The sequence below is a fragment of the Peromyscus leucopus genome, chromosome 12 (assembly GCF_004664715.2).
Source record: "Peromyscus leucopus breed LL Stock chromosome 12, UCI_PerLeu_2.1, whole genome shotgun sequence".
NCBI lineage: Eukaryota > Metazoa > Chordata > Mammalia > Rodentia > Cricetidae > Peromyscus > Peromyscus leucopus.
In genome coordinates this window covers 73,504,050-73,517,411 of record NC_051073.1, presented here as the reverse complement: position 1 = coordinate 73,517,411, position 13,362 = coordinate 73,504,050, and the positions used below count along the sequence as shown (strand labels likewise).

Genomic DNA, 13,362 nt, shown 5'->3' with positions numbered 1-13,362 from the left:
CACTTCAAATCACTATGAATAAAAATTTAAAATTAAATACATATGTATGGGCATTAAAAAAAATCTCATGTAGGTAAATCCTATCATCATCTTTACGATAAAAGGAACCCTTAAATGCATGCATAGTTGTGGCAAACTTAAAAGTGTCATCAGTTAACTGGATCTGAACTCTGCAATATTTTTTCAAAGGATAATAAAATATCATATCAGGTGTAGAAGAGAAATTTTTTTGTAATGTCAAATGCTATTTAGACAAATTGTAACAGCATAATGAAGTTTTAATGTATCCTCTCTGTGCCAAAGGGATGCTTATTACTGAAAGATGTAAGAATTCTTGTGACTGATACTGCAAATATACTGGAGCAAATGGTATTTCAATTGATCAAATATTTAGTGACCTCAAAATATATCATCACTAATATAAATTATGGTAAGGTGCCATAACCAAGCTTTCAGAGGTCTAAAAATAATGTGTGGAAGGAGACATTTTACACACTAAAAGAACAAAATGAAACTGTTACTGTGTGTGGTGATATATTGTGCATCAAATAAAGCTTGTCTGGGGATCAGAGGACAGAGTCAGCCACTAGATTAAACATAGAGGCCAGGCAGTGGTGGCTCACACCTTTAATCCTAGCACTCGGGAGGCAGAGATCTGACTGGATCTCTGTGAGTTCAAAGCCACCCTGGACTATGCTGTGGATATTGCTCTATATAAATAAAACACTGATGGCCAGTGACCAGGCAGGAAGTAGGTTGCCAGGCAGGAAGTAGGTGGGACAAGGAGAGAGGAGAATTCTGGGAAGCAGAAGGCTGAGGGGAGAGACACTGCAGCCACCGCCAGGACAAGCAGCATGTAAAGATGCCGGTAAGCCACCAGCCACGTGGCAAGGTATAGATTTATAAAAATGGGTTAATTTAAGATAAAAGAACAGTTAGCAAGAAGTCTGCCACGGCCATACAGTTTATAAGTAATATAAGCATCTGAGTGATTATTTTATAAGTGGATTGTGGGACTGCGGGGCTTGGGGAACCTGGAGAGAAGCTCTCCAGCAACAGGACTACACGAGACTGATTCAGTCTAGGAGAGAAACAGCCAGGCAGTGGTGGCACACACCTTTAATCCCAGTACTTGGGAGTCACAGTTCCTTAATCTCAGCACCTGAGATCTCATGCCTTTGTTACCAGTATTTGGGAAGTCACACACATTAATCCCAGCACTAGGAAGGAAGTGAAGTGTCTGGGCAGAGAAAGGTATATGAGGCGTGAGGAGACAGGAACTAGAGCTTTTTTCGGCTGAGGACTCAGGAGTGTTCAGTCAGAGGATTTGTGGAGTTGGAAAGGTGAGAAGTGGCTGTGGCTTGTTCCTTTGTGTCTCTGATCTTTCAGCATTTACCCCAATATCTGGCTCTGGAGTTTTATTATAAGACCATTTAGGATTCGTGCAACAACTGTGTGCCTTGCATCATCCAGCTCAGGCCATTTTCTAGGGTGGTGGCAAGTCTGAATATGAGGTTAGCGACAGAGAAGCTAGAGGATACTTCCTGAAAACTAGTACAACCCGGAACTGGGTGTGTTGCACACACTTCTAATCTCAGCCTTTGGGAAGTAGAAGCAGGAGGACTGTAAGTTCAAGACCAGGGAAATCTAGGTACAAGGTGCATTCCCACTCTACTCTCCAAGTAGAGACAAGGAGGCTGGAGGTTTGCCCCTCTGCCTTCCCCATTTTGAGGGAACTGTCTCTCCTCCCACTTTCTACCTCTGTGATTCACACGGACCCCACTAAGAGTTCAAAGAGTGAGCAGTGGCACAGTGGGCCGGCCACCTCATGTCCTGGGTCATGGCCAGTGACACATGGCATAAGCCCGCCAATGAAAATGATCAGACTCAGCCCCTGGATGTTCGCTGAAACTACTGGGAAGCAAACAAACTTTTCTTTTCTTTCTTTCTTTTTTTTTTTTAAATTAGGATGCTAGCTGTAAGGACAGCATGAGCAGAGACCTGTAGTCATTGTCCATAAAAAGGGCAGGGATGAGCACATCAAATGCAAAGACAGACAGATTTCCAACAGCGGAGACAGAGCATCGAACAGACACGTCTGAGGCATGTCTTTGCTGGACCTCCTGACTCCACAAGCCAACCAGCCTCTCCCTCTCCACTTCATTTTTTTAAAAGCTTAAACCAATGTGACATGGGTTTCTGTCACCTGCAGCCAACAGAGACTCGGCATAATGTTATCAACACTGTACCCACTCTCTCACTCCACAAGGCCAATCAAAACCAGACCCCTGTGCCAGTCTTGTAACACTAGTGATCTCTATACTTGTGTAGCTTAACCTTCAAGACCTGTCTTCTAACTTGGACATTTTTTATTTTTACATTTTATTTTTGTCTTTGACATCTTCAATGGTCAGTATTCTCCACTCAAGAGAGGGCCCGATCCTTGCTTAATTTTCTTCTTCTTTCTCTCGCTTTCTTTTCTTTCTTTCCTTCTTTCTTTCCTTCCTTCCTCCCTCCCTCCCTCCCTCCCTCCCTCCCTCTCTCTCTCTCTTTCTTTCTTTCAAACTCAGTCTTTCTCTGCTGCCCAGACTGACCCCAAACTCTGTGGGCTACTTGCCTCAGCCTCCCAACTAGCTTTGGCTGCAAGTGCCACCAGAGAGTTCCCTTGGATATTGTGACATTAGCCTCTAGCCTCACCACACATGGACACATCACATATGAATACACACATACCTATAATGCATCTCTATAACTCTACACTGCACCTATTTCTCATTGTTTGTTCTTCTTGTGAGACCAACAGATTATACCTTTGAATCTCTGTCTATTCAAATAGATTATAAATCCTAGTTTTCCTATGATCCTTTTCCTGACATTGATTTTAAAGCTGGTTCTCAATGCTTTGTCTGAATATCCATGTTAATGGCTTCTTTCTTCTATGATTAGTCTACATACACTGGAAGAGTTTTAGCCCAAGAAAAATATCACAGAGTAGACACTCTGCCAAAAACTTTTGTGTCATGAGCAAAAGATGTTTTCATCACTTACCAAGTTATTATCTGTGTCACTAACTCTTCCTTTGGTGGCAAGAATTATTATGGAGCACAATGATAATAGATCTATAAATGCCGGGCGTTGGTGGTGCATGCCTTTAATCCCAGCACTTGGGAGGCAGAGCCAGGCGGATCTCTGTGAGTTCGAGGCCAGCCTGGGCTACCAAGTGAGCTCCAGGAAAGGCGCAAAGCTACACAGAGAAACCCTGTCTCGGAAAAAAAAAAAAATCTATAAATGACCTAGTTTTACCTATATTCCAAGCATTGTGCTCAAAGCCCCTGATCCTAGTTAGCTTCAGCTGTCACCTTGTCACATCCTAGTCAACTGTGGGGATCTCAACTGAGGGGTCCTCCAGACCACACTGGCCTATGGCCATGTCTGTGAAAGACTATCTTGACAGATGATTGACGTGGGAGGGCACAGCCCACTGTAGGCGGTACCATACCATAGCAGGTGGGCCTGGGCTGTATAAGAAAGTTAGCCGAACATGAGGCTGAGAGCAAGCCACAGAACGAGCCAGGAAACACCATTCATCCATGGATCTTGCCTTGAATTCCTGTCCTGTCTTCCTCCATGAGTTCCTGACTTCCCCATGAGTTCCTGTCCTGACTTTCTTCAGTGATGGACTGTAATCTGAAATATTGGCTGAAATAAACCCTTTCCTCCCAAGTTCTTTTTGGTGAGTATTATCTTAGCAACAGGAAAAAAAAAAAAAACCTAGAAAAGCTCCATTAAGTATTCCCATTAAATTCCTACAATGATTTAAGGTAAGCATTTGAATCTTGTTTTAGGGTGAGGGAAGTGAAGTATATTAAGCAAATGAAAAATCAATGTGTAGAATTTATTTCATGAGGCAATCTACTCAGGATTACTCAGTTAGACACACACACACACACACACACACACACACACACACACACACACACTGCTAGAGTACAGAGACATGCTACCATGCCTGGAAATACACACACACACACACACACACACACACACACACACACACACACACACCTGGGTACTGAGGATCCAAACTGCAAGCCCTTATGCTTGAATGGCAAGTACTTCATGACCCAGCCATCCCCTCAGCCCCTAGAATTTCTTAAAGTGTTCAACATGCACCTGCTGTGTGACGGGGCTATTGTACTCCTGGTTATTTACACACATAGATACTTGAACACAGAATATCATTTGGAAATTTGATTTATTCTTGGAGTGTACTCTTCACATAGACTGAGAAGTTCTAATCATTGCTATTAAGTTGGCCACCTCATCTATGAAATTACAGCACATTACAGACCATTCAGGTCAGGTGTCTACTTGGGCTGGAGTTTTCAGAATCAGCTGATTGAGCTTCAGGCTTTCCAACATTATTCCTGTAGAGATCACCTTTACAGCCTTTGGAAAAAATGTGAATGGGACATGTTTTGTTTTCAATATTGTATGAAAACAGGAAAAAATAAAACAGAAATTTAGAGAACATACACACAAGACGTTAACACAAATGGAAACACCCAATAAGTGAACAAATAACCATGGTGTGCTCAGAATCATGAGGAACGTTCTATTCATATCTGCTGCAATTTAGACATTTCACAATACCTAGGAGGAGCAAAAGAAGCCCTATAAAACTGTATTCTTCATGACTGTTCTGTTGTTACTGTTTTAAGACGGTCTCACATGCTCCAAGCTGTCTCACAGTTACCATGTAGTGGAGGCTGAACCACCTACCTGCCTCTACTTCCCAAGAGATGGGATTACAGGAATGTACCACCACGCCTAGCTTCTGTTCTGAGTCATTCGATACAAAGTTTTAGGGAGAGAGGACTAATGTGACAAAGTATTCAGTGGTTGTTGGCTAGAGAGAAGCATGGCAGAAAGGGGTTATATATAGTGTTCTGAGGAAACTCCTGGGGTCATGCTTATGCTCATTGCCTGAGTGTGTGATGATTTCCTGGTGGATGTTAAAAACCCTCTAATTGTACACTTTAAATATGTGCAATTTCTTGTATGTCAAGCTTACCTTAATAAGGCCAGTAAGAAAATGGTTTAAAAATTACATACATAGCCAACAAAGATATTACAGATTCCAAAATTACTGCATAATACTTCTAAATATTTTAATTTCTATTTTATTTTTAATTCTTTGTATGTGTCTGTGTATTGATATGAACATGTGAATGCAAGTGACTGAGGAGACCAGAGACATCAGATCCCCTGAACTAGAATTATATGAAGCTAGTTGTAAGCTCTCAATGCTGATGCTAGGAGTTAAATTCAGGTCCTTTACATGAGCAGACTCTTAACCTCTGAGCCATCTCTCATGTGCCACGTTTAAACATAAAATAACTAAAGCAAATGTGTTATGTTCACAGCCTCAAATGTTTGAATTTATCTGTAATATGTTTTTTCCACTTTAAGGAATAATATTTGATAGATTAAAATCAATGACAGAAAATATGTCTTGAACTGTGTGCAATATAAAAGGAATTTTGAAAACTTTCAGGCTGAGGCTGTAGTTCAGTTGGCAAGTACAAGCCCTGGGTTCAAGTCCTAGCACGGTGTGGACACTCACTTGTTGGGAGAGGGGAAGAAGGAGGATCAGAAGTTCAAGGTCATCCCTGGATACAGAGTTGAATAACAGAGGCTATATGAGACTGTTTTAAAAAATATTTTCCAAAACTGCAATTACATTCCAGTAGAGACTATGAAGTTACCTTAGTGGGTAAAGGCTCACCTTTAAAATGAGAAGAGTTAGAATGCCATAGAAAGCAGTAGCATCTCCCAGGACAAGCTGGGTATACTATCCGAAGAAACTCGTCTATGTGTGTGCACCAGGGTGCCATAGAAGTTATATTTCTTACCCTGGGTCATGGTATAAAAAGCTTTACAAATCACTATTCAACAATATATGCTCTTAACACATGTCTATTTCATGTATTTATTTATTCATTCATTCATTTATCTTGCAGTGCTGGGGATGGAATGTTCTAGGCTTTGCCACTGAGCCACATCCCCAGACCTCTTGTTATTCTTTGTGTTCATTTTACATGCCTTACCTTTTGTGTCAAAGAATCCTTGTTACCATGTGATCTTTTAGAGTTTCAGGTTTCTAAATTCTACAAGAAAATAACTGGGAACAAATATGGTCCTAGACATTCTTCATAACGTACTTTATAGTTCACCAAGTACATAGATAATGCTGATACTAGTTCCATTTTATAGGTCAGAAGAGTAGGGCCCTGAGGTGATTGGTTCATGCACTCTAGCTGTGTCTAAATCCTGTAGATTAGTGAAAACTAGACTTTCAAAATCCTATGCATTGCCTTTCCCCTCTCCCCACAGAGGCCTGTATCCCATCATCTGGGGAGGAACAATTAAAGGTGAACTTCTTCATTCTTGTGATGCTGGATTCAAGCGCTGTCCCTACCCTGTGCCTATTTGAGCTAGGTAAGCCCTGTACCACCGAGCTAGCTACACACCAGCCCTTAAAGGAGAGTTTTACAAAGTGGAACTCCAACAATGAAAAGGCCAGTTTCTGGCATCAAGGGGTTTTGATGAGACAAGTAACTTCACAACTGGTGTAAATGCTAAGTTGGTAGGGCCGGAAGTATTTTCACTTGACGTTGGAATGTATTAGAAAGAAAGTAGCTGAAATTTGGGACAAGAGAAGTCTTCCCTACACTAGACAGAGCAAAACACTCGTTCTCAACATACCCAGGATCCTGGCAACCGCTCCTCTTACAGCTGAGAAGGTCCCCCAAGCTTTGTCCCCCCAGTCACCTGGGGACTGAGAAGGACCAGTCTGAGACCAGGTTAGCCTAGAGTGGTGCTCTCTACTGTGCTCTGTTGACACAGGGAGGTTAGAGCAGGTCCTTAGACAAACGTGCCCACGTGCCTTAGGGAACACATCAGTCCGTGGAGGAAAATGTATGAAAAAGAAAGGTGCACCGGGCGGTGGTGGTGCACGCCTCTAATCCCAGCACTCGGGAGGCAGAGCCAGGCGGATCTCTGTGAGTTCAGAGCGAGATCCAAGACAGACACCAAAACTACACAGAGAAACCCTGTCTCAAAAACAAACAAAAAACAAACAGAAAGAAAGAAAGAAAGAAAGAAAGAAAGAAAGAAAGAAAGAAAGAAAGAAAGAAAGAAAGAAAGGAAAGAAAGAAAGGAAAGAAAGAAAAAGAAAGATGCTCACACTGAGCCTCAGCAAAGCGCTCTGGGCACGGAGGTGAGGCTGAGGGCAGGCTGCAGTCTGCTCCCCCTGAGGACTACAGTCTGTCCTTGTGGTTTGCTTGTCTTTGGCACGGTGGTGTTTGTAAAGGGAATGAAGGCTTGTCCGTACACAAACACACCCTATCCTTCTGCTGCAGTTTGCTCCACCACCACTCCCAGTTCGCACTGCCATCCTCTGAGCAAGGGCCTGGATTAAGTCTGTCTTTCTTTCTAACAGAATGATCCTTCTGAGCAGGTGGTGATAGCCAGTTTCCAAAAGAGTGGAACTGGTCTGTGCAGAGGAAGGATTTGGAGAAAACAGACAGGAGAGTGCGGAGACAGTTCTGCCAGTGCAGCCCACGCCAGGTCTAACGCTGGTAAGGCACATGTTAGTACATTTCAGTGTACGATCACAACGCATGAGGTGTGGTGCTGCACACCCCTATCCCAGTCCTTGGGAGGTAGACACGGGAGGCTCAGAAGTTCAGGGTCACCCTTGACTACATAGTAAGTTGGAGGCTAGCTCAGGCTCCATGAGACTCTGGCTCATAAAATAAAAAGCATCCCTCAGGTGAGATCACGGCACACAAATACTCCAAAGAAAGAATTAGAAGTCTTAAATATTATAGGATACAAATGCTGAACCAAGGAAGTATGGACTGTTTGTAAAATGAGCTTTACACAAACAGGCTCTAACTGTAGAGAGTCACAATTACAACTATTTCCTCTCCCCAGAGTTGACAATAATAAGGGGGCAAAGAAGACAGCGTGCAAAAATCTCAAAATTAATTTTAATATTCACTCCTTAAGAGAATTGCATTCTATGTCCAGACAATACACGTACATCCAAGTAACAAAGCTATACAGGGAAGCTCTTGGTTTTCTGTTACATACAGTCACCCTGACAAAACAGGGTAGTCCTGTCTTTACCAGGAACAGACAGAAGCTGCTGGTGGTTAAAAACTGCTTCTGCTCTAATGACTTCAGAGGTTCCAGACTAGTCTCAGGGAGGCTGAGGGTTAAAGCGTCGCAGGTAACTTAAGTAAGAGGTGGAGAGAACAGAGCAAGTGCTTGGGAGGTAGGCTCCGCACAGTGTAGACGCCCTGAAAACCACACCAGCAGTTTCTATGGCATTACATCTATGTCCGCGATATCTTAACATGCGTTGCTGACTACCTATAGGGATGAGTTATAGCTCCTGGTTTCAGACTGTATCACTGGAATATGAACACTGTAAAAAAGAAATTAGAGCTAGTTGGCAATCATAATGGAAACACAGTGGTAGCTATTGTCCCCCAATATCGTCTTCTTTCTTCCATTAGAGACTTTTTGGTATCACATTGAAGCTTTTATGTGACACATGGCTACTGTTTCTTGATGCACTGTAGATGTGACCACATGAGTAAGATCTACAGGGAGATGTGTGGAAGAGTGTTGCCTGACGCGTCTCCTGGAGCCTCCCGCCACCTCCACGCTGACCCAGCCTCTGCCGTGTGGATGTTCATAAGATGCTAAACAACAACAGAGACCAACACAGCAGCGGTAACCCCGGGCTGCGAAGCATTCCAGGCAACCAAGCAAAACTGTCTGCCCAGAATGCCTACCTAAGAGTCACGTGACAGTCTTCCTTCTTCGAGCCATCAAATCCTCGAGACCCGTTACTGCATCTTAATTTGTGTCCCAACTGTATATACTGCTGCGAGGTGTTGTGTGGTTATTTCCTCGATTGTGTAAATGAGAAATGATTATGCTAGACACTTTAAGAATCAATGTCTCAGAGAATCAAGGATCTGGAAGGAACCCTAAAACTGAGGCTGGAGAATTTTTTTTATTTTGTCTTAAAATCTACAAACTCACAGAAGAGAAAATGTTAGCATAATGTTATGATGCTACTGAAACAAAGTGAGCCAACAACAACAACAAAATGAAGGTGCACACCATGCCCTACCAGGCCGAGGTCCAGCCAGCCTGCGGTGATGGGGTGGACAGCAGCCCATCTCCTGGAGGATTCGGAGATGCAGGAACTGCTGTGATGTAAGTGGGGCTGGTCCTGGGGAGACATGCCAGACCGAGGGCTTCGTTCTCAATTTCCATAAGAATGTGTTTCCTTGGTCTGAAAATTCTTGATGCTTTACTCTTTTAAAAATTACCCCCAAAGCCTCCATCCCAGCTCTCCTGTGCTGTGGAGCCACCCCTGGCCATCACTGTCTCGATCTGGCCATGCCCTCGTTGGAGAAGAAGCATCAACCTGTGTTCCACTGTGCATCATAGCCCATCATAGAGCATATGAAGAAAGGAGCCATTTTAGGGAGACATGGGGAAAAGAATGAGGATGGGTACCGGTAGGTTTTCTTAGTATGTCTTTACATACCTATTTGGGGGAGGATGGAACTGAAAGGCTAAAGAACACTTTACCTCAAACACTGGATTTGGGAGTAGGAATGGCCACCACAGACCACCTCTGCTTTGTTGAATATCAGTGTGCTCTTTTTTCTCATTCTGAGGCAGCCCTAAAAGGTAGACGTGGAAGCCACTTCTTTTTTTTTTTTTTTTTTTTTGTTTTTCGAGACAGGGTTTCTTTTGTGTAGCTTTGCGCCTTTCCTGGAACTCACTTGGTAGCCCAGGCTGGCCTCGAACTCACGGAGATCCACCTGGCTCTGCCTCCCGAGTGCTGGGATTAAAGGCGTGCGCCACCACCGCCCGGCTGGAAGCCACTTCTTATACACTTTTATCATAGTCTCTGCTTGTTCCAGGTCTCTACGACAGCAAAGTGAACATTAGCTTTCAACTGGACCCCCAGCCACTCAGGTCCACCTTATGGCACCTCCCCTGGCCATGCAGGTGTGTTCCAGGCCCACTGTGGTGGTTTGGCTTGCTGCTGTCCTCAATGGACTTCAGGCAAAGCCTACCTAACGTCACAGGGAATACTCCAACCCGGAAACAACTATGATGAATGCTGTGGGAGAACATCAGACTTGAAATTAAAGTCAGCAAAGCGTGGCCCCCCTGAAAACCACTCATGATGGAGGCACTGACCTGAAAGACTCCATGCCGTTAGCATACTTTCAGTCCATTAATACTCAGAGCTCTGTACTAAATGTGTATCTTTGCAATGTGTATCCTCCAGAAAACAGACTGGCATCTTAAAGTAGCTTTCATGACATAAACACAAAGACAGGAAAACGGACTATAATTATCAAATGTTGTGAGGGGGCTAGAGAGATGGCTCGGGAAATACGGAGCCCTTCTGTACAGCATGAGGGGTCAAGTTCTGACTCCAGGAGCAGCATAACGAGCCAGGGATGGTGTGTGGATGCTTTAACCTTAGCACTGTGGTGGGGGAAAGCAATGCTGGCAGGAGGGGCTTGCTGGCCACCGCCTTAGTTCAGGCTCAGGGAGAGGCCCTGTCTCAAAGGAGCAAGGAGGTCACCCAAAGCCATCCTCCGGCCTCCGCATGCATGCAGTAGCACGCATACCCCCCATGTATACACATATACACCCATACATACCCACCACCCACATACACACACAGTCACACGTTACAAGAAAAGCTGTGACTTATGAAGTTGGAGTATATTTCCCCCAGGGGAGTATTTGTTGGTGCTCTCTGCTTATCTGGGCCTGAAACAGTCACGGATCATGCCGAATTTGCCTTTCTGGAAGAGCTCCACGTACAGGCTCCTACTTATAAAGGCAACTGCCTTTATAAGTCCCCACACATGCCTTGTTGCAATCTGAACCCAAGAAGAGAATCCATGGCTGCTACCTGCTACAGACGTGAAAAATGTTCTTGAAATACTTTCGAATTTGAAAGGGAAAGTGCAATGGGCTGATATTACCTGAGAATCGTGATCAGAGAAGTAAAGTGAATTAACTTCTAGCTAATTTATCCCAGAATCCTGAATGATGGTTAATAAGGCAATATGCAAAAACTAAAGTAAGCTACACAGAACGGCCTTAAATGGCTTTGTTAAGTTACACATGTGCATACTCCCTGGTCTTCCATCCATGCAGAAACATGAATCTGCTCTTTTGCACTGGGGAAAACTCAATTCAAAGCTATCAAAAAACACGTTTCAGGGCATGCGCTCGTCCCTCTCTGGCTCCTGTAGCTCTGTCTTCAAGCGCTGTGACTGTCCCATCACGACGGGCTGTGCCTTGGACTGGACGCCAGGTGGCCTGAAGATGAAGGAAAAGAGGAAGAAAGGCACTTGTTCCCTTCTCCTGCCACCACTGCGTCTCGGAATCAGCACCAGGCCTGAAGTGACCGACGACGATGACCGAGTCCAGGGATGATGTGCATGAAACCACCCGGGAATATTTTAGAGAAGCTAAGGAAATTAAACTGTATGGCTTGAAAAAAGTGTGGGTAAGGATGTTACAGTGGGGGTGGTAACTATATACTAAGAAGAAAAGCTTATTTGGAAGAATTTACAAAATTGACAAAATGTCAAAAAAAAAAAAAAAAAACCCAAGCAATTTGTACAATTCTAAGTTCAAGAATCATTAAGATAAAGGGGTAAATTTGAGAGGACAGGGAGGTGGGAAGGACCTGGGAGGAGTTGGGGGATGGGAAAACATGATTAAAATGAAAAAAATTGTTAATTAAAAAAATAAAAAGAATCATTAAAGTGGGTAAATGTCGGAATGAGATGGAAGAGGGAAAGGTTCACATCTCCAGTTAAGTCACAATGAAAAGCTACAAGGCTCCTAAGAAAAACGCTCACCGTGAGCAGTAACTAAAGAGACAGAAACCAAGTGAGACGCCACTTCCTGCTGGCAGAGTGGCTGAGATCACTCTGTTTTATTGTGTTCGTATGGCAATATCCTACCTTGCAGCCTAAGTAAACAGGCGTTCACCCGGTGCCAAGAGCAGTAAGCCGAAGGGAACATATCTTTTAAGGAACTTAAAGCAATACTACTATTGTTGTGAGATTGCATCTCATGTTCCCCAGGCTGGCCTCAAATAGCTGCGCGGCCTGGGATGACCCTGAATTCCTGAAAGAAGAGCCTGGAGGAAGTCACTGCTGGATGGCTGACCACATTCCCAGCTGGTGGGACATAAAGGGGCTGGGGTCATGGGCTGATCCGATGGTCCGTACTGACATAAGAGCATCTCTGCCTTCCCCACCCTCTAGTCCTAAGTGGAAACACTTAGGAACCAGCTGGCAGACAGGAGGCACAGCATTTGCCCGTCAACACCTGCAGCAGGGACAGAAGTAGTGGTGGCATCCTCGCACATGCCATACACTATATTGAGCAGAATCTGGCAACAGAAAGCATGTGGGAAGTACTTAATAGTGCTTTACTAAGTAAGCGAGTAAATACCTGTATGGGGCGAACTTGGGATCTAGCACATCTGCTAAGACAAAGGATAGAGCTTTCCTCCCTGTATCTTTGACCTTGTAGAAATGGGCTGTTTAGGCTGTTAGCAACAGTGCCTTGGGGTCCTCATACACAGGAAGCTTTTGTGGAGGTCAGACTAGCTGCATGCACACCTAGCTGTGCATGTCACAGCACAGTTCAGCTCTGACAGTGAAGGGCTATCCTTTGCCCCTCTGGTTTAACTGTCCCGTTCATAGTCATTAAAAAGCACTCTCCTGGTAGTCATCCATTTGCAGCACAGTGGAGGAAAAAAACGGACACTACAATGGTGCTTTGGGTAAAGAAGCCACCTTGGATGAGGCACCAATGTCACCATGCAGATTTCCCGATCTCTAGGTCTCTGTGGCACCCAAACTCCTAACAGGTCACTCCTGTGGTCCATACTTCCCCTGTGGTCCTCTGTCCTTGAGTGCAAACAGGACTTGTTCCTTTCGACAGGGCAAGTAAAGGTGCTGGGGGGAACACAACTATGTGCACATAATTATGTGACTGTCATAAACCATGGCACCTATCTGCCACCTCCCTCTCTCTCATGATAGCTACGAGGAAGCATGTGACCATGCTGGGGAATTCCACATGGCAGGGAAGTGCAGGTGACCTCTATGAGCTGAGGGCAGACTTCCTCACCTGGCAGGAAAAAAGAAGGTGTGTGTGTGGGGGGGGGTGGGCAGAAACTCTCAGTCTGATAACCATGACCCATAATCACAGGAA

General features: G+C 44.3%; 1 protein-coding gene across 1 annotated transcript in view; it reads right to left on the bottom strand.

Annotated features, from left to right (window-relative positions):
- Map3k13 (mitogen-activated protein kinase kinase kinase 13) overlaps positions 1–13,362 on the bottom strand; it is a 183,750-nt gene that overhangs the window by 125,772 nt on the left and 44,616 nt on the right. The window lies entirely within an intron of this gene.